Source organism: Equus przewalskii, chromosome X (genome assembly GCF_037783145.1).
Source record: "Equus przewalskii isolate Varuska chromosome X, EquPr2, whole genome shotgun sequence".
Taxonomy (NCBI): domain Eukaryota; kingdom Metazoa; phylum Chordata; class Mammalia; order Perissodactyla; family Equidae; genus Equus; species Equus przewalskii.
Window position 1 is genome coordinate 27,923,213 of NC_091863.1, and position 16,068 is coordinate 27,939,280.

Consider the following 16,068-nt stretch of genomic DNA (forward strand, 5'->3'; position numbering starts at 1 on the left):
AATCTTTTTTTTTTCCCTTCTCCCCAAAGCCCCCCAGTACATAGTTGTATATTCTAGTTATAGGTCCTACTGGCTCTGTTATGTGGGACGCCACCTAAGCATGGCTTGATGAGTGGTGATAGGTCTGTGCCCAGCATCCAAACTGGTGAAACCCTGTGCCACCTCAGTGGAGCGCACAAACTTAACCATTTGGCCACGGGGCCAGCCCTTTAAATACATTTTTAAAAGTTAAAATATTCTACTTAAAAACATGATTTTATGGATCTGGCCCAGGGGTGCAGCGGTTAAGTTTGCACGTTCTGCTTCGGCGGCCTGGGGTTCACCAGTTCGGATCCCGGGTGTGGACCTACACACTGCTTGTCAAGCCATGCTGTGACAGGTGTCCCACATATAAAGTAGAGGAAGATGGGCATGGATGTTAGCTCAGGGCAAGTCTTCCTCAGCAAAAAGAGGAGGATTGGTGGCAGATGTTAGCTCGGGCTAATCTTCCTCAACAAGGAAAAAAACCATGATTTTATATAAAAGCCTAGTATTCCAGCATATGGCTAATGAATATAATTTATTAGAAATTAGATTATTGTTGAACATTCAAAATGTTTACATATTTTTATCATCTTAAGTAACATTAAAAAAATCTTTGTGAATATATCTATATATTTACTTAAGAGAAAGTTATAGATATGTAAATTAGCAGATCAAAGGATATAAACCATTTTAAAGCCATTGATATATAATGCCAAAACATCACAAAGTTATAGCAATTTACATTCTCTCCAACAATTTACCAGAGTTACTAAGCATACATTATTACCAAAATTGTCTTTTCTCAGTACAAACAAAGGGGAAAATAATTCTCTGCCAAAAAAAAAGAAACAATCCTTTGTCAAATAATATGCAAAATGTTCATTGTTTCAATTTTATTTGATTACTAGTGAGGCTAAATTAATTTGTCATGTCACCATTGGAATTGGTGAATTCTCTGGTTATGCTTGCCATCTTTTTAAATGGTATGATAGATTTTTTTCTTATTTTCTATGAGATCATATCAATTTTAAACATATATTTTATGTAATATATATGCATTCAAAATATGATATATAGGTACTGTTACTATGTCATTATACAGATTGCTCATATGTTGCACAATTTGTCACCTGACTTTCTAAGTTTATGATTTTGTTAATGGTTATGGAAAATACAGTACAATGTAAACTCTCATTTTTTTCATTATTTCTTGTTTCTCATATACATAAAAGGTAATTCCTCATTTAGAAATCAGACAGATATTCACGTTTGTTTCTTTTTAATATGTATCATTTAACTCTTTGATCCCCCTGAAATATATATTTATTTTCATTTAAAACTTCCCTAGTTAATATTGTATAGTATTGAGACTCATATCTAGCACCCTCTTAATGCTTCTAATTAAATAGGAATTCTACCAATTTTCTAAGATTAAATGTAAAATTCCTTGTTTGTTTAAAGAAAATACTCTCCATCCTGTTAAAAAAAAAGAGTTAATCATTTCAAGTTAAAACTTGGAATTGATGTTGAATTTTGCAAAATGACTTTTGAGAATGTAATGAGACTGATTAAATTATTATTAGTATTATATTTACCACCCCTGAATGAATAGAATAAAGCCTGCTTGGTGTTATTTTTCTGGACTTTGGCCTTGGCCTCTGATTTTAATTCTTTTATTAACAAAGTTAGATACTAATGCAAGAATTATGTTCCTTCTGTAAAAGGAATTTGCAACTTTTCCAAAAATCCCAGGGATAGTTTATATTACTTGAGAGTGCTCTGTTCTTTAAACATTATGAATTTCTTGCTTATTAAATAAAATACCATATTCAGTGTTTTATATATATTTATTTATTGAATCCTTTTTCAATTTCTTTCATGGTGATTTAACTATTGATATTACTACTTTAGGAGCTATAAATGAATTCCATATTTCCCCAGAAAATGAAACACTTTGAAAATGTTTTGAAATCAATAATCATTGATTCATACATGGAATTTTAAAACTATGTGTTTAAACAAGTTTGTGTTAAAATTTTCTGTTTAAACAAATACTGATGAATAAGTATGTAAGGGAGGAAAAAATATTCCTCTACTTTTGTAGGTCCTTCTGGCTGGTCTAAGAATTAAGTTGACAGGAGACAGAACAGCAGGAGAAAATCAAACAAAGTTTAAAAACATGTGTACATGGGAGAAACCCAGGAATACTGAGTAACTCCCCAAAATGGCTGAAGCCACCACCTTAAATACCATCTTCAGCTAAAAACAAAAGAACATGTTGGGGGTAGTGATTTGGGACTTCAAAGGGGAGGAAGGCAATTCACATGGAGAAGGAAAAGCAAATGTTTGGTAAACAAATGTTTGCCATGCCAGGCAGAGACAATGGGACATGGAGAGGGCTTTGATCAAATGGGCCTTGCTAGGTTCCTCCCTGTCCACCACACCACTTCATATTATACTATGTTCTCTATGGTGGTAGCTCCTTCCTGGAACAGGCCTTCTATCTTAAATTCTTTTAGGCAGTTACGGGAAAGGTCAAAGTTTCTTCCTGAGTGTTTTGTTCTTAAAAAAAATCAATCCGAAGCAACACATTTGAGGGTGGCAAATTCTGCTCCCCTACAAGTATATACTGGTCATTAAAAATCAAATACATGGGCCAGCCTGGTGGTGTAGCAGGTAAGTTTACGAGCTTGGCTTCAGTGGTCCAGGGTTCACTGGTTCAGATCCTGGGCGTGGACTATGCACCACTTATCAAGCCATGCTGTGGCAGGCATCCCACATATAAAATAGAGGAAGATGGGCACAGATATTAGCTCAGCACCAATCTTCCTCAGCAAAAAAAAAAGGAGGGGGTGAGGAGGATTGGCAGTGGATGTTAGCTCATGGCTAATCTTCCTCAAAAAGAAAAATCAAATACAAGTATGTTAGTCTTTCCTAAGATTACTTTCATTTCCAATTCCAGTTCCATTTCTCCTACTTTTCCCTTGCACTGGCAAAGTTAATCGCTGTTACCAATCTGGCATATAGCCATCTAAAACTTTTCCATACACAGGGGATATTTTTTTTGGTGTACTGTTCAGTAACTTGTTTTCAATGAACAAGATCAAAAGGAAGATAGTTCTTTCTCAGTATACAGATAGATAGATCTTTCTTTTTTTTCTTTAAAGATTGGCATCTGAGCTAACAACTGTTGCCAATCTTTTTTTTTTTCTGCTTTATCTCCCTCAAATCCCCCTCATCCATAGTTGTATATCTTAGTTGCAGGTCCTTGTAGTTGTGGCATGTGGGATGCTGCCTCAACATGGCCTGACGAGCGATGCCATGTTCGGGCCCAGGATCTGAACCGGCAAAACCCTGGGCCACCACAGTGGAGCCTGTGAACTTAACCACTTGGCCACAGGGCCAGCCTCTAGATCTTTCTAACAGTGACACAGAATTCTATATCATAAGTATAACATATACTATTTATTCTATTATTAGTGGATATTTTTAATGGATATTTATGTCACGAAATCTGAAGTTGTACATATAATTTCCATTATCTCTAATTTTTAAATGATATAAAAATATTTTTAGAAGGTGAGATTTGAGTGAATGTAATGATTATGTGAAGAAGTACTTGGTGAATATTTCTCAGAGATGAAGTTAGAAATAAATCCTCAGGGGCTGGCCTGGTGGCGCAGCGGTTAAGTTCGCACGTTCTGCTTCTCGGCTGCCCGGGGTTTGCCAGTTCAGATCCCGGGTGCGGACATGGCACCACTTGGCACGCCATGCTGTGGTAGGCGTCCCACATATAAAGTAGAGGAAGATGGGCACAGATGTTAGCTCAGGGCCAGGCTTCCTCAGCAAAAAGAGGAGGACTGGCAGTAGTTAGCTCAGGGCTAGTCTTCCTCAAAAAAATAAAAAAAGAAAGAAAGAAATCCTCAGACTGAAGAAATACATGGAATCACCAGTAAAATAAACGAAACAAAAAGACTATACAACTGTATGAGACACCTCACTTCAGTCTTACCTTTCCCTTGTTCCATATTAAAAGTGTATGCAACTCTGGCAGATTACTTATATACACAACTTGACAGTGTCTCGCAACTCATGATTCCACCAAATCTACCCCCCACTTCTCTTATCACTCAGGCAGATGAGGATGCTGCCAAAGCAACCCTCTCAGTGCCTTCACGTGTTGAGCCCATAGGTAAATTCTTTTTCCTTTCTTCCCACTCCGTCGCCATGATTTTCAGATCCAGTTTATAGGACTTCTAGGGGTCAAGTCCCGGCTCGATCATATGTTCTTGTGTTGGTTCACCCTCTTTCCCTGCTTCACCTCTTTTTCCCTACAATCCTGTTCACTTGGATCGTATTCTCTAATTAAATAATAGAACCCCGGGACTGAGGCTCTGCTTTCTGGGGAGCCAAGGCTAAAAACAGCTGGTGAACCATAGCAAGTTAATGACGAAGAGGAAAATCTAGAGCAATCTGGAAGAAAGACAGAATACCAAATAAGAAAAGCAATTAGACTGGTAGCAATCTTCTCCTCCATAACAATAGATGCTAGAAGATAACTGAAAAATACTATCCTTAAAGTGCTAATAGGAAATTCCTCTTAGCCTAGAATACGATACTCAACTAACCATATTAACAAATGAAAGAAATGACATTTTCAGACAAAGATAGAGATTTGGATCTATAGACCCTCACTAGTAAGACTTCTAAGGAATAGGTTTCCTATTGAAGGGAATTAAACCCACAGCGAAGGAACGGGATTAAGGAACAATACTGGCCAAAGAAATCAATATACATGTAGTTAAAGCCATGAAGCGTTAACTATTAAACATCATGTAATTGTGTGACTAATTTGGGGGCTGGGTCAAAAACAAAGTGCAATTAAAAATCTAGGCAATGATTACATGGAAGATGATATAAAATATAATCAGAACAAATGCTTTGAAATTTCTCAATTTTTTTTCTGGAAGGGGTAGAGATATTAAACATGAGGCTATGATCATTCAACTAGGAATGTTAGCATTTTACTGAAAATCTAGAATTAGACACAGATACCTCTAAATTTATCAAAGGGAAAAATATAACTGAATGAAAAATGCAAGTTACAAAAAGAAATATACTACTTAGGCAAAGTCAAAATACACAAAACTAGAACATTGTTTCTAACTGCAAACAAATGTCTAGATTTATAAAAACATGGATGCTAGAGTATAGTCAATCTCTAGGCAGTGTGTAACTCTGAGCAGTAAGGGAAATCCCATGGAATTTGAAGGCTCTCCATTGTGTGACTAATACTTCATTTCTAAAACAGAAAGATACCAATCAAATATGGAAAAATCCTATATTGAATCTGGGTTTCAGAGAGACTACTGATTCTTTGTTGTTTTTTGTAAGTTTGAAATAGTTTGCAATTAGTAAAAGTTTTTAAAAACTTGTAATGGATTCATGTCCTTTCTTAACTCCTTGAGTCGTGGATCATGCATTCTCTTCTCCGCCTTCTCCGCCCGGTCTTTCTCCTCTCTTCCTCCTTCTCCTTCTTATTTATCTCTAGGACATAATCTTGTATATGGAACATAGTAAGCACACGTTAAACATTTGTTTACATGAATAATTCACATAATGTGCTTTGCAAACTAAACCCATTATCATAAATATAAACTCCAGACAAAAATAGCATATTTTCCTTCCAAGAAGTAAACCACTATAAACTGTGTAATATTCTACAGAGTACCTCAAAATTAAAAGATGTGAAAATAATATGTACTATATTTAGAAATCTATCATAAAGAATATTAAAAACAAAAGAAATAATTGACTAGCTTCACTATATTGAGTAAAACTTGTTTCGTTAGATTTCCTTCCAACAAATTGCTAGACTCCAGAAAATTGCAGACTGGGGTATATTTTCTTAAATATGATTCTAACATGAATCCTGTAGACTTATTTTTGCAACTTAAACATTTCTGTAGTGAAATTGCCATCATATAACACTGGTGGAACCAAAGCATTTACGAATAAAGCAGCTAGTTATTGGTACACAATTATATATAAATTACATGGGAGACTATTAAGCATCTAGCATGCAAATACGCTCTATTAATCCAAGAGTATAATTTATAAGAGGTGAGAGTAGATGCACAACTGTTATGACAGCATAAATGCTATCAGAATTGCACTTGAGATACTGTTATAAAGTAGGCCACTTGCTGGGATAGAAAAATGGATTTCCCAAGTTTGGGAGGTAAAAGAAAGAATAATGGACTTTTTAGCTTTTTTCCCACAAAAAAGTGGGAAATACATGTTTTAGCAATGAAAATCAAATTACAAAATAATAGTTTTCATTGAAAATATTTTCTTTCTGGTTGCTAGGTCTTGCTGGAGTACTTCTAACCAGATCATTTAATTCCCATTTCAATCCATTTCATACATCTGATTTGGTTATGATTTCTGAAAGTAATGTGTTGGTTTTTTCCAAAAACTGCAATATTTCACAGAACATAAAAATAGAATATTAAGTCTAATGTTATTGTGACTAAGTAAAATCTATCATTATCCAATGTCTTTATAATGAGCTTTCATAGCATACAGAGAACAAAACAGAACTGAAATAATGTATGAACATCCATATGTTACAGTTAGTTCAACTTGGGTGACAGATTATATGATAATTCCTTGACATTCATTAGAGATAAATGGTCTCAAGACTTTAAAAAATCTAAATTCACAGACATAAATCTACTCTAGCATTAATTTTACTATTGTCCTTGAAAAAGACTGTGAACCTTTCTTAAAAGTTTATTCTAAGTTAAACTCTCGTTCATAGTCAACTATGATTTTTGGGGGCATCAGAATTTGCCACCCCAAAATGTATATCTCTTTGGCTTGATTATTTTTAAGAACAAAAGACTCTGAAGGAAACTTGCACCTTTCCCCTCACTGCCTAAAAGAATTTAAGATAGAAGGCCTGTCCCAAGAGAGGCCATCACCATAGACAACTCTGGGTATGGTAGACTGGGAAGATCTTTGCTAAGCCCATTTTATCAAAGTTCTCTCTCTCAGGTCACATTGTTTATAGATGGCTCAGCTAACATTTGTTTATCAAACATTTCCTTTTCCATCTCCATGTGAATTGTCTTCCTCCGCTTTAAAGTCCCAAACCACTACCCCCAACATCCTCTTTTGTGTTTAGCTGAAGATGGTATTTAAGGTGTGGCTTCAGCCATTTTGGAGAGTTACTCAGTTTTCCTGGGTTTCTCCCATGTATACATGTTATTAAACTTTGTTTGATTTTCTCCTGTTATTCTATCTCATGTCAATTTAATTCTTAGATCAGCCAGAAGCACCTAGAAGAATAGAGCAATAGCTCTTCCTCCTCTACAGTTTCCATACACTTATTTTTGTGGACACAAGGGGAGAACTGATATCAGACTATCCTTTGAGTCCACAGAGAGGCTAGTTGAGAATAGTCTATATACATAACAAAAAACCATGAGCTGAAGATCACTAAGCATTCTTGGTATTCATACATACAGCATTTCCTTCAAACTGATGTTTGATGGCTCTTTAGTATATGATTATTTATGGAAAAGAGATGAAATATTTAAACTCTATAATGTTTCATAAATACACATACACTTAATATCTATAAACAGTTAAACTAAATCTTCAATTTATTATTTTTTTTTCATTTTTGGGGGAAAAGTTTCAAACCCAAAGAAAAGTTGGAAGGCCAGTATAATAAATAAATATACCAATTATTAATGTATCACCATGCCAGTCCCATCTCTTTCTCTCCTCCTCTCTCCCACACACACACACACACACACACACACACACACCTCTTTTATCAATTTGAAATTAGCCTGAGGACAGTATATTTCACCTCCAAATGCTTCATTATGCCCCTCCCCATAATAAGGATGCAAACCCATTATTGTCTTATTGTCAACTTATTGTCTCATGTCAATTTAATTCTGAGACCAGCCAGAAGAACCTAGGAGGGTCAAAGAAAATTTATTACTCCCCTTCACCACCAATCTCCCTATTGTAAAGGCATATTTTCCATTTGTAATTAATAAGTAATCTCAGGGATTATGAAGACACTGTTCTCCACAGATTTTTACCCTGTGGCTTCAGCCATTGATCCCTATATGAATATATTATTACATCAGGGGTTTCAAAATAGTGAGTTTCTAATTCCGAAATTCTTTTTACACTTGTTTGCTGAGATCATTTGGTGTGATCTCGATTTCTATTTCTTAAGAGATCATTTCCTATTTTTCTCTCTCTCCTCTCTTTTCCAAATAATGTATTACATTTTATATTTAATGTATTATAATTCATTACTGTCATTATTCTGTTTAATGCTCACATTGTACCAAATTTATCCATCAGATCCACCTTCAAGCTAGTTTCTGAATCCTTTTGATTCAGGGTCTCATTTGTGTTTGAGCACTTCCTTGCTTTCTGGTTCAACTTGTACTTTCTCTGACCTTTTCTATAATCAGTCATATCTCCATGGAGCCCTGGTTCCTCTTAGCAAGAAACAATTTTTAGAAACCAAGATCTCAGTGTTATTCATGCTCTTTGGTACTTGGCAGGTCAGCATGTCAAAACCCTACAATAATTTCCAACTCTCTTTCTTTTTTTCTAATTCTTTTCTAGAGTTAGAATATAATTACTATAGTGAAGTGCAGTTTCTTTAATGACTGACACAATTGAGGGAGGGTTGTATATTCTGATTCTGTATTATTAGTCTGTTTCTATAAGACTTCTAGCCTTCTCCATTTACTTTATTCATTTTCAAAAGTCCAGGGAGTGCTCACTTCCTCCCAGGTTGCTCTCTTTCCTCCAGTAGCAGTGCCTTCCTATGGCTGTCACTCTTGGTCCCAGAATTTTAGGTCGCTTCCTTTGTGTTCTCAGTAGCCAGTGTTCTGATCCTTCCTGTCTCATATCTACTCTTAGTATTTTCTCACTCAGAATGAGACCTCATTTTTAAAAGAGAAATTTATCTGTGTTCCAGCACTAGCACTATCCATCTGCATGCTCATGTTTTTCAAGCAGTCTCATCTGAATCTCACTTCAGTCTGGGCTCCAGAGCTGATTCTGTTGGTTTCAGATATTTCCCTATTAGACGTAAACTCAAATTGTAGCATTCTTTGACTTCTAGTTATGCCGCTGGCATAAGTTTTCATGGTTTTATTTTCTTTCCTTGTTAAGCTCTCTTGGTTTCAGAGCATGTGTGGAAAGATTAGGATTTAAGAAGCTGCTATTATCCTATAGAAACTCATTAGTCTGAAACAATCACTGTACGTTTGAAATTATTTTTACATTTCATTTAAATAAAACTTACTTGCCTTCTGAGTTATTCCACATTCATAAAGGGGAAGGGCCTTAAAAGCACATACAATATAATTTTATTATAAGATTCATAGTAACTAGGCTTAATTCTAGCAGGGCTAATTCCTCTGAACCAAGTTACTTGTCATTTTTGAGGTTCACCTGCACTATTCTGAAAGTTTTAAAAATAAAGACAAACAAACAAAAAAGTAGAGAGTATTTTTCTTAACTTCTTCAGTCTAACACTCCTGAATTAACTAAGAAAATAATCACTTGCTTGTGTGCGTACTGACTAATGATGCGTTAAACATCAAAAATTATTTTAATGTTTGTTTCTCATTTCTTTTCCTGTTTGGTCTAGTGTTCAGCTGGTTAGGCTGTCTATCATCAGATACTTGCATTCTTTTTAACCAAGAAAGAGTAAATCAAATGAGTACAAAAGGAAACAAATGGCATTGGGAAATGATGACAGCATCCAATTAAATAGAAGAAAACCTAAGAACTTATCAAAATCACTTAAAATTCCCAATCAGACATTGGAAGTGTCTTCTTAAAGTTTAATGAGTGTGTTTTTCATTATGTCAGCCAGATCATTAATGATCTATTGCCCCCTCCCGCAACTGGTCTACATGCTACAGTGATATTGAAGTGTTTGTTGGTAGAATTACAAAAAGAATCAAGATTATCTTAATCCTGCTGTGGACCACAGCCATATCTTTCCTTGTAGGGGTGGGTGCATGCTCTAAATAGATAGATGTAAAAGGAATAGGAACTTCAAGTTATATTAAAACTTTTTATCAACTTGAATCTCTGGCCTCATTTCCCAATGCAGTAAGCTCTGGTAAACTAAAATGGACTACATAAAAAATGCTCCATTTTTTCTAAAGTAGTTAGGCTTAAATAGCTTCACGTCAAAGCAGATCAAACTCTGTTTTAATCCTTCTCTAATTTATTCAACACAATTTTTACTGAAAGTTTAAGATGTGACTGGTTCTGTGCTATAAGCTAAATAAATACACATTCTTAAATAAAATAGACTCTGAACCTAACTTTCCAAAGCTTACAGTCTGGTGGGAAAGAAACATTGAAATGACAATACCAAAAAGATGCAATCATAAATATTGACAACTGTTTGACGTAAGGAACGGGCTATTCTGAGATACATAAATATAACACCAGTCATGATTCAGATGTGGGGATGGAGAAGATCTCTTTGAAGAAGGGACAATTTTGCCGGGTCCTGACAATAGGAGTTAGCCAGACGAAGCTACCAGGGGAGAAGAGGTAAGCAGGAATGTAGATAGCACGGCACGTGTCCAAACTCAAGCATCTCTACTTTGCGTATTCCAGCTGAGTGGCAAGACAAGGCAGAAGAAAAACAAAAATTAAACTAAGCCTACCTAACACAATAGGTCATTAGTTTGCTTAATGTCCTAGCCATTTGGGTAAAGGAGAAAGAATCACTCTGTTAAACTAAAATTTTAACACATCATCCACTTGCAAAAGTAAGCAAGGCTTATTCCTTCTAACTAATTCATGAGCTATCCTCCTCCCTTGGAGGTGTTATATGAGGGATTAGGATAGAGACAGAGAGTGGCCTTGAATTACTTCTCATGGAAGCAACATAGCTGATTTCAGGCAGGTGGTTTTTAATCAAGAAACATCTGGAGGCACTGCTCCCCTCCCGGATCCCTCCCTAGTGTGTCACTTCTCCTTCCTGTTCCTCTGAAGGAAGCATTCTTCCTCATGGATGTGACAGTCCTACCATCTGCGTTCTGGATTCCATACGTTTTCATTTCTTCAAGCATCTTGTTTCATCTGATTTACAGATCATTATCTTTTCCCCCTGTACTGACTCTTTCTTCCTCAGCATTCAAGAAAGTATTCATTTAAGTCACTCAAATCTTCAAGAGGAACTCTGTCTATTCTGCATCTTTCCTACCCTGCCACCTTCATCACCAGAAATCTTACTCTTCCTTTTATGATCCTCATACTTGAGTTTCTTTGGAAAAATTATCTAAATTCTCTACCTCTATTTCTTAATCCCATGCATTTCCCAACCCACTGGAATTTAGCTTCTTCTCTAGTCACTCCATTAGAAGCAATCCCTAAAATCACCAGAAACTTCCAATTTGTCACATCCAATTGACACTTTTTGGAGATCATCTTACCTTACCTCTGAAATGTACTATACTGATGGCCACCTCCATATCCCTGAAATTCCTTTCTCCCTTGATTTCTATGACTCATCTCTAGATGTCCCTTGCTTATCCTTTTCCTGTCACAATGTCTTCTTTTGATGTTTTCCAGAGCTTCCTTCTCAAAGCTTTTAAAATACATATATATTTAGAAAAGAAATATTGTTCTGTGAGTGCTCCCAATCTTTTCTCTTCTTTATTCCTATAAAAGAAGTTCTGACTCTTCTTTATTAGCGTTTTTACTAATATCCATTCTCTAAAAGGGTTTGGACATTCACAGCCTAGTTCTTTGAGTTTTTCTCAACATTAAATTAGAAGAGGAAGAAGTAAACAAAGAAAAATATATTATTGCTTAAGAATACATATTCTGGCAGAGTTTCTAAAGAGGATTGTAGAGAGAGCTGGGGTTCTCAAACTCTTCAACCCAAACTTCTCAAACTCTTGAGGAGTTTGGAAGAGATAAGCTGAGAAATTATATGGGTGAAAAGGATATGTAAGGGAAAGAAAATGGCATTTTAATAAAGGTTTCTCTAAACTCCATATATCTTTGCCAATGTTTTATAAATACAAGTAAAGATCTCCAATTATTTTGAAGTTCATTTAGTTTATGGTCTATGTTTCTTGTACTCCCAGACTATTCATGTATTCAATTGAGTTATCCACAGATTAAAATAGAGTGATGAGATGGGTATTTCATTTTGTGAAAATTCATTGAGCTGCATACTTATGATTCATGCTTTTTTCTGTAAACTATACTTCAAAAAAAGTTTACCAAATTTTTTCTCATGATGATTCTGTTCCATTTCTAAATGTCCTAATTAGATTTAGCCCTTAAGCACCAGACATACATTTTCAACTACTTACCAGAAATCTCTATTATTATGTACCATAGGCAGCTAAAATCGAGATGTTCAGATGAAAAACCTGTTTCTACTCTTTTTTCTTATTTCTATAAGCAGAAACATAATACAGCCTGTTTTTCAGAACAGATTTTCTTTCCCTATATAATGAAAGTCTTTAGTCAGACCCAAACTATACACATGTCTTCTTCCCATCTACACATCTACCATCCTGGTTGATTGCTGCAACATTTCTAACCCACATACTATACTGGTCTGGTCTCACTGAGGGCAGTTATGCATCCCACTCTTCATTCTTCTCAGTTCTTCCACCATGATCCTGTTAAAATAAAAATCTAAGCATATCTCTGTCCCTTCAGTCTCTTCAGCAGAGCATAAGGGCAACCAACGCTCGTACAGCATTTGTTACATGATAGAGGCTATTGTAAAATTTTCGCAGCTATTAACTAATTTCATCCTTAACAGAATTTTATAAGAAAGTATTATAATGATCTCAGTTATACAGATATAAATCTGAGACACAAAAAGATTAAATAACAGGTAACGATGGGTAGAACTTGGATTTGAACCAAGGCTGTATGACTTCAGAAACTCATTAACCTTACTCTGGTAATCACTTCACTATATATATGTATATCAAATCATCGCATTATACAGCTTAAATTTATATGGCGTTTTTTGTCGATTATACCTTAATAAAGCTGGGGGGAGGGGAAGAAACTCTGCTGTTAGCCAGCTCTCAAGATCTGGTACTTTCTGTTCTTTCCAAACTTCCTTTCATTGAATTTCCTGAAAATATCATGTTTTATGTCTCTGCGACTTTTCGCATTCTTTTCCATTCACGTGGGATACTCTCCCCATGGCCACATCCATACCAGCCTTGTCTATCTGGTTGACTCCTCTTGCAAGAAAGAATATATATTACCTTCTTCAAAACATTCTCCTGACATCCCTATCTTTATCTTATGAGATGCCAAGGATATCTCTACCACTGCACTTGTTACCTGCTATTATAAATTGGTTTTTTGCTTATTTGTTGTCCTTATTAAGAAAAAGACCATGAGGCTAATCACTGCTTAATAACAATAATTTATACTTTGCATGGTACAAAATGGACACACAAACTATTTGTTTACTAAATTGATGAATAAATAAAGATGCAGAGAAATAATATTTATGTGACTGATTAATGGTAAAATAACAATAACTGCTTTGATGATAATTTTTTTCTTATGGAGATTATATGAGCTAATATATTTAGACCATTTTTTAGAGTGCCTGGTACCTAGCATGAGCTCAAAAAACTATAGTAAAAATAATAGTGATGTGGGGCTGGCCCCGTGGCCGAGTGGTTAAGTTCGTGCGCTCCGCTGCAGGTGGCCCAGTGTTTCGTTAGTTCGAATCCTGGGCACGGACATGGCACTTGCTCATCAGACCACGCTGAGGCAGCGTCCCACATGCCACAACTAAAAGGATCCACAACGAAGAATATACAACTATGTACTGGGGGGCTTTGGGGAGAAAAAGGAAAAAATAAAATCTTTAAAAAAAAAGTAATAATAGTGATGTGATAATCACAAAAATAACTTTGAAATGAACTCTAGGATTCCTAATTCTACTTTGCTGCTTGAAAAAGCTTTGAAAGATGGATTTATGGAAAGAAAATGAGAAAGAAGAAAATTAGAAGCAGGTAGGTCAGAGATGAAAAAGAAAAGTCAAGAAAGTTGCAATAGGGATAACATAGTATAAAGTTTTGAATAATAAATACAAGATATGAGAAGAAGAAGAAAGCTTATAAATGGAAATTTAATACTCAACCCAGAAGTTGTATCAAAAACTCCCTGCATTTAGTGAGCACTCAATACACATTTGATTAATTGATTGGTTGATTAAATGTGATTAAGTACTAGACTCTTCAGCAGATAAGCTGAAGCCTGGTTCTTTGGACAGAGTGAGGGCTGAGAAAAACATGGTCTTCTTATGGTTTTCTGAATAAGGCTAGAGAGGCAATAAAACAGATGTTTTTGTCTCTCTCTCTCTCTTTCTGTGTGTGTACTCAGAGATTTCTGTCCAATTCATCTGTTGCTAAGCAAACAATCAAGAAAGGGACTATTGAAACTCTTCTTTAAATGCTTAACACCCATATTCTCCCCCAAGAACGTGCACGTTAACTTCTAATAAGCAGGCAGCTGAGCGCAGACCAATCTACTCTAGATTCGTCTTCAGCACTGCGGAAGGAGGGAAGCTCACTGTGGAAGATAAGGAAAGGTGCTGGTTATTCGCCGTCTTTTCTTCTGGCACCTCTTTAGCTAGCTGGATATTCCACGACTACCATGACAGTCTAGCCAATTTTGGACTTCATCATCCTCTCTCTTTCCAGCATCCAGAGCGTCTCCAGCAGTTTCCCAGACCTCTCCAGGGTGAGGGACATCAGCTACTTTGAAAGGCAGCTCCAGGCAAACAAACAGTATTAAAAAAAGAAAAATTATTTAGTAATGGACTGTACTGAGGTCCAGGTTTCTCTTTTCTTTTTTTTTAAATACTTTTTAAGATTTTTATTGGGGTATACTTGACAGGTAACATTATATTAGTTTCAGGTATACAACATAATAATTTGATATTTGTATATTTTGTGAAACAATTGTCCCAATTAAGTTTAGTTAACATCCATCACCATAGGTAGTTATAAAAATTTATTTTCTGGTTTTGAGGATTTCTGAGATGATAATTTTAATTGAATTAATGAATATTTGAACAAGTACAAAGTTTATGCTTTTAAAGATCTCAGCTTCAAGAAGAACACAAGTAGAGCACTGAAAAAGAAAAACAGGGGCCAGCCCGGTGGCTGAATGGTTGGGTTCTCATGCTCTGCTTTGGCAGCTCAGGGTTTCACTGGTTCGGGTCCTGGGCATGGACCTGGCACCACTCATCAAGCAATGCTGAGGTGTCATCCCATATAGCGTAACCAGAAGGACCTACAACTAGAATATACAACTATGTACTGGGGGGAGCTTTGGGGAGAAGAAAAAAGAAAAAGATTGGCAACAGATGTTAGCTCAAGTGCCAATCTTTAAAAAAAAAAACAGAGAACAAAAATAAAACAGAAAGAACAGTAGCATCTAGCCAGGAAGTTCAGTCAAACAAATCTGGGAAATTAGGAGATAATAGAGGCAACAAGCAAAATTCCCCTGATACTAGATGCTAGGGGTTCAAAGAGGAATAACTCCACCAATGATGCGTCACTTCTAGTTCTCTTGTAAAAAATAAGTAGATAAATACATACAAATACAAAAATAGACAACAGAATTTATTAGTATTTGTCAATTATGCTAAAGATATTTAGAAATTCCTTTAGAATATAAACTATTAATTGTTTTAAATTGAAATCTGAGCTTTTGCTGGGCCCACAAATCTTGTTGCCTTGTATTTATGGATTACGTACATAGCATGTGTTGTGAGCAATTTCACCTAATTGATTCATAAAGACATAATTTTAACCATTTTTAAAACTCAATTAGGAGCCAGCCCAGTAGCATAGTGGTTGAGTTCACACACTTCCTCTTCCCTGTGGTCCGGGGTTCACAGGTTCAGATCCCAGGCACAGACCTAGCGCCACTTGTCAAGCCACACTGTGGTGGCATCCCACA